The 15,129-nt window shown below is 48.3% G+C and overlaps 1 long non-coding RNA gene across 1 annotated transcript; it reads left to right on the forward strand.

The window, feature by feature from the left end:
- Positions 1-2,221: 2,221 nt before the first annotated feature.
- Positions 2,222-11,573, forward strand: LOC132687548 (uncharacterized). The gene is made up of 3 exons (XR_009614182.3): positions 2,222-2,663; positions 9,742-9,801; positions 10,757-11,573. It is a non-coding gene; the product is annotated as an uncharacterized LOC132687548 (long non-coding RNA).
- Positions 11,574-15,129: the final 3,556 nt, after the last annotated feature.

The raw sequence follows: 15,129 nt of genomic DNA on the forward strand, positions 1-15,129 counted from the left end.
ACAAATGGAAGGAGGAAGCCAGGGTTGTCCAGTTCCTATCTCATCACTAGGGAATTCCAGAGAGAACTTCATTTTGAGCTCTACTAATAACAAGAATACAACTTTAAAATCTTTTCGAGAAAGTTAAATATAGCTACAAGCAGCATATCAATTGATAGGTAAATCTTCTCTATTAGAAAATAAGGTGAAGCCATCGAAACGTAGTTTATTAAGCAAAGATAGAATAAAAGAGTATGAATGCGTAAACGTCAGCATAAAATAAGGTGACAGGAGTAAAAACCTATTATAATAGGTCATTTAAATGTTTTTAAATTTTTCACGATGCTGGGAAAATATTTATTGGAAATATTAAGTTTAAAAAACACAATACAGGGGGCTCCTGGGTGGCTCGGTCGGTTGAGTGTCTGACTTCGGCTCAGGTCACGATCTCACGGCTCGCGGGTTCAAGCCCCGCATCGGGCCCTGTGCTGATGGCCCAGAGCCTGGAGCCTGCTTCGGGTTCTGTGTCTCCCTCTCTCTCTGCTCCTCCCCACTCATGGTTTGTATCTCTCTCTGTCTTTCTCAAAAATAAACAAACATCGAAAAAATTTAAAAACACAATCACAATAAATCAACCCCAAAACACGTATATACCTATGCACACTTCATGCATGGGTATGTATAATGTAAGTATGTGCATGCATGCATGTGTGTGCATACACACAAGAGCATCTACAACTATATATTACAACCATACACATGCATACGCACATATCTACGTGTATGTATTTATATACACATATACATTTTTTAAGTCCAAAATCTTACCGTAATATCAGTACAAATAAAGTCATGTTAACAATAATTAGCCAAAGTGTGTGTTGTTGCCCTGCCCCCCACCCCCCCCCGTCTCCCCCTCCCAGGCACTCATAAGATAGCTGTTTTCTGCAGTCCTTGCCTAAAGGCGTTCAGATTTTACAGAGTCCTATAGAGGTGCGCAAAACAAAACAACAAAACAACAATTCTGTTGCCAATAGTTACTGGTGGGAAAATCAAACGTTCAGAATCAAGGGACTTTTGTGCCCAATATTTTATTTTACTTTTTTTCATGTTTATTTTATTTTTAAGAGAGAGAGAGATACATGAGGCTGGGAGCGGCAGAGAGAGAGGGAGACACGGAATCCGAAGCGGGCTCCGGGCTCCGAGCTGTCAGCACAGAGCCTGACGCGGGGCTCAAACCCAAGACTGTGAGATCATGACCTGAGCTGAAGTCAGATGCTTAACCGACTGAGCCACCCAGGTGCCCCTGTGCCCAATATTTGAAAAGATAAAGATGAAGCTTACCAAAAAAATTGTAATAGCTTAGTCTTTGAACAAACACTACCCTTTCACCTCATATTTCCTTTATTTCTTCTTTTTTTTAAATGCTTATTTTTATTTTTGAGAGACAGAGACAGAGAGAGAGAGAGGAGAGAGAGAGAGCGCAAGCGGGGAAGGGGAAGAGAGAGAGGGAGACAGAGGGTCCGAAGTAGGCTCTGCACTGACAGCAGCAAGCCCAGTGCGGGGCTCCGACTCACGAGCTGCGAGATCACGACCTGAGCCCAAGTCAGACGCTCAACGGGCTGAGCCAACCAGGCGCCCTCCCTTCTTTCTTCTGAACAAATATTACGAGTTCCCTTGTGTCCACGTGTACGTTTGATCTATTTTTACATCTGTATCGTCAGTTTCTCTTTTCCAAGTGCCTTTGTGGACCTTGTGGACTTCCTTCCTCGTGAACCGTAAAGCAATGACTGCAAAGGGTGGGAGGCACACGCTCGTGCAGGCTTCATACCCAGAGGGGGTCCGCGGGCTCAGAGAGCAGCCCTGGCTTCCCCAGCTTCTGGCCGGTGGCACTTTCCACGTGTTTCTTGCGGCAGGCTTTTGAGAGCACGGCCCACAGTTCTAACCCAACGTGCCTGGCCACAGTCCTTGCGTGCCTTGCCCCACACCTGGCTGCCACGCCTTGAGTTGATGCGTGGGGCTCCCCGAGCCCCTGGAAGGAGACACGGTCTCCGCACGGTTGCTTTCAGGGGTGCCCGCGACCCACATCCCGCGAGAAGGTGGCATCTCCCGCGGCTCCAGGCAGGCCGTCCCACAAGCTCACGAGGGACCCCGGAGAAGCGCCACTCCCACGTGGGGGCGAGTGCCACGCGCTTCGCCACGAGTCAGGAACCTCTCGGCGTCCCGCAAAGACACGCTTCTCCGGTGACCCGGGAACGGTTTATTCCAAGTCCAAGGCGGCCCGACGGAGCCAGAAAGGGAACTCTGGGAAGAGACACAAGCCACGGCTCCTCGAGACGGCTCCAACACTCACCTCTCTGGGGTTTTGGCAAATAATTTAACGACCGTTAGGGCTTCGCTCTCGTAATCTGAGAGGAGGCGATCAGGGGCTGGGTCCTGCGTCTTAAGACCGTCAGGAGAGTCCAGAGAGGAAATGAATACAGATGCACTTCTCTGTGACTGAGACCCACAGGGCCGGCCAAGGGACTTGCTGCTGGACCACTCCCACTGTTGCCCTTTACGCGTCCGTGGGAAACATTCGCAGGCTATTCCGCAGTGGCCCGGACAGGGCGTCTCGAAGGTATCCAGTGAATCAGCGACCACTGCCTACTGCATTGGAGATCTGGGACACGTGTCTCGTGTTGGTAAGTTCTCCACATTGCCGCCTACGTTACTGACTTCTACCCTGAACGGTTTCTAAACTAAAGGTCACAGATACTTTTTCACTCGGCTCCTCCATTCTGTCCCTGATCTAGTTCCAGGCACAGCCTGGCCTTCGGCTCCGCGCCTCCTGATTCTGGGAAAGATGTCTTTTCCTCAGTGCGAACCCAACTCAAATAATAAATGACACCAGAGCACGGACAGCGGCAGAACGCTGATTAATGGAATTAGACGTCACTTTCCACCCCGGCACTTGGAGGCTAGTGGCAATATGCATAATGACGTGCCACGTGCTCCAAGTATCATCAGCACGGCCCGGAAAGATTATTTATTGCCTCCGGGAGGAATTCATCAGCGGGAAGGGCCGGCGTCCTATTGGTGAGCCAGCTTCCCCGCTCCCTGGGAAACGATCCTGTGGGGGCTGAGTGGAAAGATGCGTCTTCCCCTTGCTGGCCGGCTTCTCGTCCGTTGCCACACGTCTCTCATTCGGCTGAGCATTCACGCAGTAACACAAACGTAATCACTCTCCCTGGCCCTGGTCACGTGCGTGATCTTGCTAGGGACCTTCCCCAAACACGCAGCCCGAGAGAGCAATGCAGTGAAATACAAGTATTGGCAAGGTCAAGGGTGTAAGTCCCGGGGTCAGGAGAGCCGCGGGAGACCCCCGTGCTGACGCCCACACGTTTGGTGGCCTAGGAGGCTGTGTCTCAGTGTCCTCATCTGCACAAAGAGCAACGAGCTCCTCGGGTTGTCCTGAGTATCACTGATTAATACCGAGTGTTCCTGATGATGGTGGGTGTCAGGGACGCGGCCCGGAGTCTGGCCGTGGGTGGAGCTCGAATCCCCGTGTTTGCTCCTGGATGCTCAGGAAACCGATCCTTCTAGTTCACAGAATTGTGTGAAAGTCAAGGGAAATATTTCCGGCAAGAAATGCTAGTTCGCTTTGTAACCTCCCTCATCATAAAAGAAGATGTGTCCAGGCGGAAGACTTAGGCTTTAAAAAGTTTACTTCGGGGGCACCTGGGTGGCTCATTCACTTAAGCATCTGACTTCATCTCCTGTCATGATCATGATCTCATGGTTCATGAGTTCGAGACCCGCATCAGGCTCCCAGTGCATGGCCCGCTTTGGGTCTCTGTTCCCCTCTCTCTCTGCTTCTCTCTCTCTCTCTCTTTCTCTCTCTCAAAAGTGAATAAACATTTTTTCAAAAGTTTTTATAACAGGTTCTGGAAACTCCAAAATATCTGGAATGCAGCCCGGCCGGTGGGGAGCTCATAGTACACCAGAGCACAGAAAGGCATCAACAAATAATTCCTGTATAAAACGGCAAAAGTTACGTGGATAAATAAACACGGTGCTACAGAAACTCAGACGAGGGACTGTCTGCCCACCTGGGTTCAGGGAGGGCTTCCTGGAGGACAGAACAGCTACTTTGAGTCTCAAAGGAAGAAACAGACTCCAAATACTAACACAGTCGGGGGGAGGTGGTGGGGAATCCACATAAAGGGAACAACACACAAGATAGAGGGGCATGGATTTGTGTGCGCGTGTGTGTGCGTGTGCGGGAAGCCACGATTTAATATTCATTCAAGTATAAAGCTTGACGTAGGCCTGCTGCGAGGGACAGCACCAAGCCTGAGACTTCATCCTGAGGGCAAGAGGAGGCCGCTGCCTGATTCTAAGGCAATGTGCGTTTTAGAAAGGTTACCGGGGATGCAGCTTGAGGGGCTCGTTTCTGGGGCAAGAAGAAGAAAAGCCGGAAAACAGTGAACAATCTCTCAGATGGTCTGAGAAGAGCCGTGATCTGATCCAAGGTCATGGTGGACAGGAAAGGAGGAAGGGGCTTAGCGAAGGCCAGAGCGGAGTTTGCAAACTGGTTGAAGAGACGGCTGAGAGAGACGAGGCCGATGGCCCGATGGCAGCCGGGCTGCAGAGCCTTGAACGCTGCGGTGCAGAAGAGAGAGAAGGGCAGGCGTGGGGGGAGCCCCGGGGGTGCGGGTGAGGGGCTCCCCTGGTATTGAAGGGTCTGTGGGACTCCCAGCCCACGCCGTTGGGAGCAGACCAGGCTTCGACCGGCTGCAGTCGCTTTGTGTCTGGTCAGCACGTTGCCAGCCGCGCGGCACGTTCTGGAGAAGCACAGATGAAAAGCAGCCAGAAGCACATTTTGCAAAGCTCAAAGGGCCATATCAGCTCGTCTGCAAAACTGGGAAGCTTACGATGATACCTGTTGTAGAGTCAGTAAGATCAACGCGACCGCGGCGGGCGCTCTGGATCCCGCTCCCCGATTAGCTCCTGGATTCCAAGGGACATCGCCCACACCAAGTCCCAAGGGCCAATGCCGGGAGACAAGCTTAGGAAGTGCTTAGGAAGTACAGACTCATGCCTCTTCCTTTTCAGACCTACGATGACCTGGGGGAAACATGTAAAGTTAGTTTCTGGGGAGACAGGACTGAGCCTGGTGCTCAGCCCAGCTCTGTGCCAGTTGTGAAGACGTGCCCGCAGCAGCGCCTCCCAGGAGGTACAGGACGTGGGGCTCGGAAACCAATAAGGGACACACGCGGTAAAAAGGACTCAGCCTCCCAGGAGCTAGCACTGAGCCCCTGAGCACTTGCCCAGACCGGCTCTCTGCCTCTGTTTCTCTGCGAATCCACTCCCCTCTCTTGCCTAGATTCTGGGGTTCTTCAAACTCTCGGGCAATCCCAAAACAGGGACCACGCTTCCCAATTCACTAACACTAATGTTCTGCTTTCAACGCACACTTGTCATTTCAAAAGGTCTAGGGGGGAAGGGAGTCCGGCCATGTGAACTTTCTGCCATCTTGACCTAACCTCCTATGTAATTTGATGGCCCCTGGATTCTGATGTGTTGGCAGGTCTGCGACGTCCCTGAGACAAGGCGTCAACACAGAGGGGGACCAACGGTGGTGATCGCCAAGGCACGCGGGTACTTTGAGGCCCGTCCACTGCGCCGCCCTCCAAAATTTCACTCCCTGCTGACTTTGCGGTGTTAAGGCTTTCGGAAGATGTCACATGAGCCTATTCGGGCAGCACGTAGGCACGACAGAAATAACGCAGACTGGTGAAAAGAAGACTGATCTGCATGTTATCTTCGTTTTCTTTTTTACTTCTCTGTGATTTTAGTTCTACGACTTTGCCAGGTTTGAAGATTTCGGAAGTTAGTTCAAGTGTGCAAAGCGGTTACTCTTGCTTAACTGTTAATTTCTATACCTTTGCTTGTGTTGTTAGGAACTCATCTCGTCCACGACACCAAAGATGTTTTCCTTTTTTTTTTTTTATTTCTTAATATAATTTATGGTCCAGTTAGCTAACATACAGTGTATACAGTGTGCTCTTGGCTTCAGGAGTAGATTCCCATGATTCATTGCTTACATGCTCATCCCAACAAGTGCCCTCCTCAATGCCCATCACCCATTTTCCCCTCCTCCTGACCCTCCCTTCCCCCATCAACCCTCAGTTTGTTCTCCGTATTTAAGAGTCCCTTATGGTTTTCATCTTAGGGTAAGGATGGGAGTGGTTAACGGAACTGCTAGTAACATCTGTCCTAATTACGATCTTGAGCAATAACACTTATATTTCCTCAAAATTAATATAATTAATAGGCTCCTGCATCCCCAGAAGGAGGTGAACAGGCTTTCCCAATGAAGGAGCTTTCGTGACGATGCAGTAGCCACAGAGGCTGTTAACAGAACTTGCTAGATTTCAAAACTGCTGTTCGACAACATCATGGTGTTGTTCTCGTAGGTGCAGAACCTTCAGGATTCCATGCAAAAGTCAACCACAGCTCAAAACCAGTCTTTGAAGCTGGAAAAGAAATGCCAACCTTCTCTTTTCAAGAGCTGATGAGAAAACAGTATACGGGAAAGAAAGAGAGAAAGAAAGAAAGAAAGAAAGAAAGAAAGAAGAGAGAGAGAGAAAAAGAAAGAAAGAAAGAAAGAAAGAGAGAAAGAAAGAAAGAAAGAAGAAAGAAAGAAAAAAGAGAGAGAGAGAGAAAAAGAAAGAAAGAGAAAGAGAGAAAGAAAGAAAGAAAGAAAGAAAAAAGAAGAAAGAAAGAAAGAAAGAAAGAAAGAAAGAAAGAAAGAAAGAAGGAAAGTTTCGTGTACTTCTATAGATGCATCCTACAGGAAGATTCATCTGAGTTTCAAAGGGCAGCACTAACCATTAATTAACCATAGGGCTGGATGGTCTAGGCCGAAATAGTAGGAGAGGAAAAAAGAAAATGAATGTAGTCAAAATGCTCACCGTGTACGATGGCAAATAAGGAATCACTCTGCGATCTGTAAAGTTACAAGTCACTAAAATTCTCCACAGTCTGGATTGAGTCCCTGGGGGAAGGTGCTGGGCTCCCCGCCCTCGACCCGCTCTGTGTCAGCCCCGGCAGGTCCTGCCCAAGTTTGCTCCACCGACTGAAATTCACGTGTTCACCTGAAGTTGGCCTTATGTTTTCTAGTGTTTCTCCAAATTCCAGGCTTTAGACAATCCCCCGGCTTTGCTTTCACTCTGCTCAGATTGGCGCCTCATCTACTTTGACCCTCCTCCTAAATGTTACCACATGCCGAATGCTGTTTGTCTTTCTCTGATCTTGTTTGGGGAATAGGTTTCAGGGAATCTTGTGTGCTGTTGAAAAGCGGAAGAAGGCAGGAAGGAAGGAAGAAGAAAGGAAGGGAGGGGGACAGGAAGGAGGGAGGGAGGAGGGAAGGAAGGGAAGGGAAGGAAGGAAGGAAGGAAGGAAGGGAGGAAGGAAGGGAGAGAGGGAGGGAGGAGGACAGGAAGGAGGTAGGAGGGAAGGAAGGAAGGAAGGAAGGCAGGAGGGAGGGAGGGAAAGAGGGAGGGAGAGAGGGAGGGAGGGTTAGAAGGAAATGGGGAATCATGCAGGGCAGAGAAAATCTCAGCCAGACTTGCAGGAAGATGTGCGAGGAGGGAACCAGAAGCTTTGACCTGCCACGTGCCAGGAACTAAGCTAGTTCCGTAAGAATCTGTACACGGCTACCTGGCTAGCTGTCTGGTCCCTTAATCCTGGGAGCCCTGCCTAGTTTGCAGATAAGGAAAATGAGGCTTAAAGAGATTAAGCGAACTTGCCTAAGGTCACACAGCTCGAAAATGAGGAGCCGAGGTTTGAGCTCAGGGATATTTCTGGCTTCGAGTCCAATGACATTTCTAGAAGAATTTGGAGCCAACTGAGCAGACGTATTTAAGCCGTCAGTGGTCTGCAGTGTTTAGAAATGTCTCCATCCAGCACATAGACCCTGACAGGAGAGCCTTCTGCACACCAGCAATTATGACTTCAACTCCATGCTGCTTCGACTACAGTAGCTAATTAGATCAAGACAGAAATCCTGACACAAACCATAGTTCAAACCAGCTAATTAGATTAAGATCAATATAAAATCTTCTTCAGACAAAGGAGCAATTGGACATTTCTGGCAGATGTATCTGCAGGTTGAGTCAATAAGATAAGGACAAAAAACACATGTTAAAGAGTGTTAGTGTGCCAGAACCCTGTCTCCGATCTCTCTAATGAAGTGAGCCATACGAGTTCCTCGGGAGATGGGAGCCAATTAAAGTAGCAGGGAGGGGCTCCTGGGTGACTCGGTCGTTAAGCCTCCGACTTCGGCTCAGGTCGTGATCTCAAGGTTCATGGGTTCGAGCCCCACGTCGGGTTCTGTGCTGACAGCTCGGAGCCTGGAGCCCGCTTCAAGTTCTGTGTCTCCCTCTCTCTCTGCCCTTCACCCGCTCATGTTCTCCGTCTCCCTCTCTCAAAAATGAATAAACATTAAAAAAAAGAAATTTTTTAAATAAGCAGGAAAAGCATTGGCTGCAACAGTTAGAAAGCAGGGGTCCTGTTATGCGACCTTTGGCCCCCAGATTTCTTACATCTAAATGGGGTTTAAGACTACCAAATGGTTCACAAATCTTTCCTCAATACATAGAAGCTCGTGGTCAGTGTCACATACACCATATTCTTTGATCCCAGGACAGCTCTATAGTGGAGGCATTATCATTCTTTTCAAAAAAAAAAAAAAAACAAAAACAAAAAAACTTTTTTTAATGCTTATTTCTTTTGGAGGGAGAGAGAGAAAGAAGGGGGGGGTGGCGGAGACAGAGAGAGAGAGAGAGAGAGAGATGCAGAATCCAAAGCAGGCTCCAGGCTTCGAGCTGTCAGCACAGAGTCCGAGGCGGGGCTCGAACCCACGAGCCGTGAGATCATGACCCGAGCAGAAATCGGACGCTTAACCAACTGAGTCACCCAGGCACCCCAATGGGGGTGTTATCACTCTTATGTGAGACTGGAGTTCAGGGCGTTACGTGAATCCGCCCAACGGTCCCCCGCTAAAACGAGAGACAGAGGGCAGACTGTTCTAACTCCCAGTGCTACAATTTGGCCGACAGCGAGCACGTCCCGGTGTTTGTGACAGGGAGACAAATCGAGTGACCAGACACTGCTGCCAGCCCTACGCCCACGTTGATGCTCATTCACCCCTGGATCTTAACACTCCTGAGTCCCAGAGCCCTCTCCTGTGAGACCCCGGTTTCAGATTAGTGGTTTGTAAACTTCAAGGATCATAATTTGTTCTGAAATTCTGCTATGGAATTGACCCCTGGGGTGAGAGATCGCATTCCCACAACACGTAACTTCAGAGCGTTCACTGCCCTTCACGTGCCCTCTCCCTGGGCAGGTGCCCGCCGTGGAGCAGGGTTCCGCGAAGCCGGTTAGTTCCCAGGCCGCTCAGGTGATCTCACGCAGCATATCTCTCCTAAGGGGAGAGTTCTTCGGTCTTATTTGACTCTTCACTCTTAAGAAAACTATCAAATAAAAAGAAGCAAGGCAAAAATGAAGTACTTAAATCATGTGCAAAAAAACAAAAACAAAAACAAAAACCGTATAATTGACTTAAAGTCATAATTTTTTTCAGATTTTTTCCCCAATCTGTAACTCCGAACCTAGCCAAAGAAAATAGTAGATAAGGTATTGTGAACAGACTTACAAAACGGAGATGGGAACTGGGTAGATTTACAATATTATAAAAGTTCCTTTTCCTTTCAGTCTTCCCGAACGGCTTTGTTGATGGAAATAGACCCCAAACCAGGAACAAAATCCTCGCAGGTGAGCACAGCTGGAAAGCTTCCGTGAGGTCAGCTTGGGAAACCCATGCTCAGAAAGCCAACATGGAAGGTGGTGGCCACCGTGTTAATTAAGGGATGGCTTAGTGAAGACAAGGTCACGTCCATTCACACTCCACCTGCTCCAGACGTACTTCCTACCACCCGCCGCCCTTGGCTGGGTAGGGGAGGCCCACGTCGGGAGTTGGAAGATGAGGGCCCCAGTTCATTAATCCAGGGACCAACCAAGCAGGAGCCGGGTGGTCAGGCGGGGTTTCAGACCCAGGAAAGATCAAGTACTGACCAACGATGGTCAGAGCAGGAGCTGCAGAGATCAGGGTCCTGAACGAGAAGGGGACAGCAGAGGAGGAAGAGTAGGACAGGTACGCCAGCGAGAGCCACAGTACCCTCGGTGAACAGCCCCAGGAGGAGGTCCAGAGCCTGCTGCTGAAGAGCAGGATGCCTGGTGAGGACGGGACTGGTATGTCAGACACACTGAGTGATCAAGGGTATCCAGTGCGGGGAGGGGGGGGGGGGTTGGCGATCAGGTTTAGTTCATCTGGATCATCTCAACACCATACGCTAGATCTCGGGTGATCTTCCCCAGTGGCCTGACACGGACTATCTCACACATTTTTTGGCGAGGTCATATTTTTAACCAAGACGGGTGCGAACCAGATGGGTTGCCCCCAGGCCTTCTCTAAACGCAAGCCCGCTGAGCCCTTGCATTTCCAGTTACCCCACAAGACGCGGGTGGCCCCGAGCACAATGATGCCGCAAATTCAGCTTCTATGAGAATCCATTCGGGGGCAGAAACATTACACGGTGATCGGCCACCTACAGCAGAATGAAATTACTAAAACGATATATATGATGTCCCTTTTAACCTCTGATTAATCTCCCCTTCTAAAGCTCAGCCTTGAATGCAAGTGTTCTGGTAATCTTCTGCTCTTTTCTAGCAATCTCTGCCGGCCAGATACATCCCAGCGGGTTAAACGCTAGCAGGCTCTCATCCACAACCAAAGACAGAGGGACATTGTATCCTGCCACGAGCATACAGAAGGTTGAAATCAACCTCATATTTACAGATGAACGAGAAATAACCACAGGGGCTATCACTCAAGAGAGTTTAATCCTCCGAACCTGGGTTCGCTGAATGAAACCACCACGATGTCGCTGAAATGCAGCTGAGTATAAGCGGTTCCTACCGTTGCCAGAAGTTTCTGGGGCGATGTGGCGCCACCTGAGGGGCCCCCAGGCCTTCCATTTCAAAACGAGGAGTCTCGAGCCTCAACGGATGGCTCCAGTTTGCCATAACTAGAATGTTCCAACACAGATTCCAGTCCCTCTGATTCCCGAGTCCAAATCTCTCCCGGACACCCCCCCTCCCAGGGCTGCCCCTCGTACTGAGCTCAGGAATACTGCCTCAGTGACACGTCTGGGACCATGTCTGGGGCCGGGTGAGGACCAGACACGGGCCACGGTCTGGTGGAAGGGGAAGCCCCAGGAGATTGGCTGCCATCGCCGAGCTGGCTCCGTGCCCGCCGTCCATCCAGCCTGCAGACGACATCAGTAGGCATCCCTGCTCCCCTTTTGTTACATAGGAGACCACGGCTTGAAAAAACAAGCTAGCATTTTCGGGAAAGGTACAGCTGGGATTAGGACGCAGTCAAACCTAACACCAAAGTCCTGGGCTAGTTCCCTCCTGTATTTGCTTTTTTACGTTTAAATGCGCTTAATGGTTTATGGCACTTCGATAAATACCAAATGCGGAAACTCAGGGTTTTGTTTTGTTTTTTTTTTTAATTTATGAAGTTGAGGTATTTTCCACACTTACACCAGAGAGTGTTGTTGACTATAAATGAACCATCGCTCAAGTAGCTTAATCCGAATGGGAAATTAAAACGGCTGGTAATGTAGAGATTGCTTTCTTGAGACAGGATCGCGTTCCTGACAGCACACACTCTCAATGAGATTGGACAACTGGACAGAGGTCACACAGCCAGGATGGGGCAAAGCCAGGACCCCAGCCCTGCTGTGTCCAGCTTGTGCAACCAGGTTGGCTCTATAAAGAGATTTTTAAAAGCAGTCTGAGGCCCCCATTTTCCTTTCATCTTTTCTGCCCCCGTCCTCTATATCTGATTATTAATTTGCAGTATTCTACAGTCACAAATAAACTGTTTTATGCTGAAGTCACCAATTAACTTTGATTGTTTTATTGGTGCCAGGGAGAGAAAGGTTCTCATCTGCCCCATCTGTCATAAAACTCTTGCTTAAAAAGGGCTTGGTAGAGACATCATCCTCCAACACAGAGATAAAAGGAAGATTTAAAATGCATGATGTGAATCTATCCTAGAGGCTAATCGCCCGCAATGAGGAGGGAGAGGAGCCTGGTCCGTTGGTGTTATCAGCTATGTATTATCCCTCTCATCTATTTATTGTCAGGGCTATCATTAGGAAGATTAAAAACCAGTGTCTACAAATAGTCCTGAAATTTTTGTCTTTCATTAGTGGCTTATTATTATTATTATTCAAGACCTCCTTTTTTCCAGCAAAGACAATGATTTCTTAGTCTACACCAGGATGCAATCCAGAGAGAATTCATCAGGGCTCAGGAAATATTAAATGTTATTTCCAACCACTGCATCGTACTGTCAGGGGCCATCTTTGATAATAATGGCCTTAATTTATAGAAATATAAATAATCCAACAGTGACACCAAGAATCTACGATCGTATAAATCTGTCACAGATCATTACAAATGAACATAGTTAAATGAAACTGAACTATAAATATATCCACGCCTCAGCTTGTGATGGCAAAAAGTTTACCAAAAAGAGACCAAGAACCACAGTTGCAATGAAAATGGAAGCATCCTTAGTCAACAGAGGACTTTCACCTTGAAACATAATCCAGTTTTGCATTTTATTCTTTTGAAATCTTAAGGTACAACGAACGTGGTTTTGTTTCGTTTCGTTTTTGTTGTCGTTGTTAAAAGGAAGCAGATGTCATGCAGGGTAGAGTCTCAGACAATCCCCATGCATGCTAATGTATGCACCCTTTTATAACACAAATAGCAATAACACCTTATATTATGCTTGTGATGCTCACTGAAGTAACTAGATTTATGATTTTATAAAGAATCCCATGCTGTAGTGTTGTTGGCTTAGGTGGGTAATGTTATTTTTTTCCCCCTTTTAAAAACTACATGTATTTGCTGTTTGAAATTAATGAAATCCACTTCCAGGAATGTTCTCTTTATATAAGAAAAGTCATCTGCCTACGGCAGCTGAACAGAGACGTCTTTGTAATTTTTTTCTCTTTTTAAAATTTCATTTTATTGATCACTCTAAGAAAATGCTGAAATTGCCTCATAGAGTTGCAGGGAGAGCACATATATAGAACTTTAATTCAGAAGATAAGCTGGACTGATCCTTTCGCATATTCATATGAAACACAGCTTATTAGAAAAACACTTTCAATGTAAACAAACAGGCTCAAGAACACAAAACGCACAGAAAGATCATTGTTGCTGAAGGAGCATGACATTTTCTTTTCGTTATGGAATTGCAGTCTGAGCTGGAAGAGGGCAGCATCTCCACAAAGTTTTAATTGTTTTTAATGTTTATTTTTGAGAGAGAGAGAGAGAGAGAGAGCACGAGCAGGCGAGGGGCAGAGAGAGAGGGAGCCGCGGAATCCAAAACAGCTTCAGGTTCTGAGCTGTCAGCATGGAGCCCGACGCGGGGCTCGAACCCACCAACCATGAGATCATGACCTGAGCTGAAGCTCAACCGACTGAGCCACCCAGGTGCCCCGCCTCCACCAAGTTTTAAATGTTGCCTTGCAGATATGTAATGTGGAAATTTTTTATTCGACATCCATTACAAAAGTACAAGGTTTTTAAAAATTAGAACTTAGGTTCTGATTTTACCAAGATACAAGGTGAGATCCAGGATCTCGAGGTCCATGTGCCCAGACAAACGACAGCAGGTAGGGTCACAATGAATGACACCGTTACGGAGCATTATTTAGAGCTTTTCGATCAAAACCCATCGTTAACTAGTAGTAGGATGAAATTTTATTAACACTGTGTGGTTGGAGGAGGTTTGGGGAGGAGCTTTAAATCCATTTAAAGAAATGTAAATATGTTAGAATCCCAAATCATCACGAGCAATTCTTAAGTGGCTACCAGCTCAGTGTGTGTGTGTGTGTGTGTGTGTGTGTGTGTGTGTTCTGAATCCCCACACAGGTGTAACTCAGGATCTAAGTCAAGGCCGCGGCTCAGGTCTGTTTGAGGGAAAGGAGTCCCTTCTTTGGGGCTAAGCCACCGGCCATCCTGTGTCCTTGGCCATGAACACGAAGGCTCAGAGCCACAAAGCGCATCAGCCAACGCCTGGGCTAGCAGCTGCCCCACAAAGCTGTGGAACCAATTTCCTTCCTCACCATCGTTTGTGTCCTTCGCCGCGGCCACCACATTGGGAACGTGAGCATTCCGTTTGCCCTTGGCCTCTGTTTGTCACCACCTACTTTGCAAATATTGTAGCTCCCCCAGAAGTGATCTTTCTCACACATTCACTGTTTCTTCATTTTGTGCCCCTGTTATTGGCTTTCGCTCGGCATCTTTCTGTTTGCCTCAGGGGAACAGCTCTTCCCGTCACCTCTCAGTGTCCTTCCCTGTGTTATGGTAGTCGGCTAAGGGGACGCATGTCATGGCTAATGAGGTAGAACGTGGCGAATAAAGCACTAGAATTCAACGCCTGGTTCTGACCCAGCTCCACAACTCACTGGTTATTGACCATGAGCCACAGACGCAAATTTCCTGCCTCTCCATGGCTTCATTTCTAAACTCTGCATGTCAATGTCTGCTGTCTGCTCCTCTCTATGCCCTCACGTGTCCCAGGCCATCCTACCCCAGGCTCCTGGTAGGACTCGGCAGGTCAGAGAGCATGCCTTTGTTTCTCCTTGGGATCCTGACTGGCCGACGGTACTAATGTGTCCTCGATACGGGTTTAAAAGTGAACCTGATCACCGGGAGAGCCCGAGTGCTCAGAACCAGAGGCGTGAAGCTCAGGAAGGACCTCTTTGTGCCTCAGCACCACCCCCGACATCTCCACAGATGCCCTCATTCGATGCCGTCAGCAGAATAATGCCCCGCCACCAACAGCAAAGATGCCCACGTCCCAATCCCCAGATCTTGTGAATGTGTTATGCGATGCGGCAAAGCAGAGTGAGGGTCGCAGACGGAATCAAGATACACATCGGCTCTCCGGTAAAAGGGACGTTTATCCTGGATTCTCCAGATAAGCCCGCTGTAATCACCAAGGTCCTTCCC

This window comes from Panthera onca, chromosome A3, assembly GCF_046562875.1.
Source record: "Panthera onca isolate mPanOnc1 chromosome A3, mPanOnc1 haplotype 2, whole genome shotgun sequence".
In the NCBI taxonomy this organism is placed as follows: Eukaryota; Metazoa; Chordata; class Mammalia; order Carnivora; family Felidae; genus Panthera; species Panthera onca.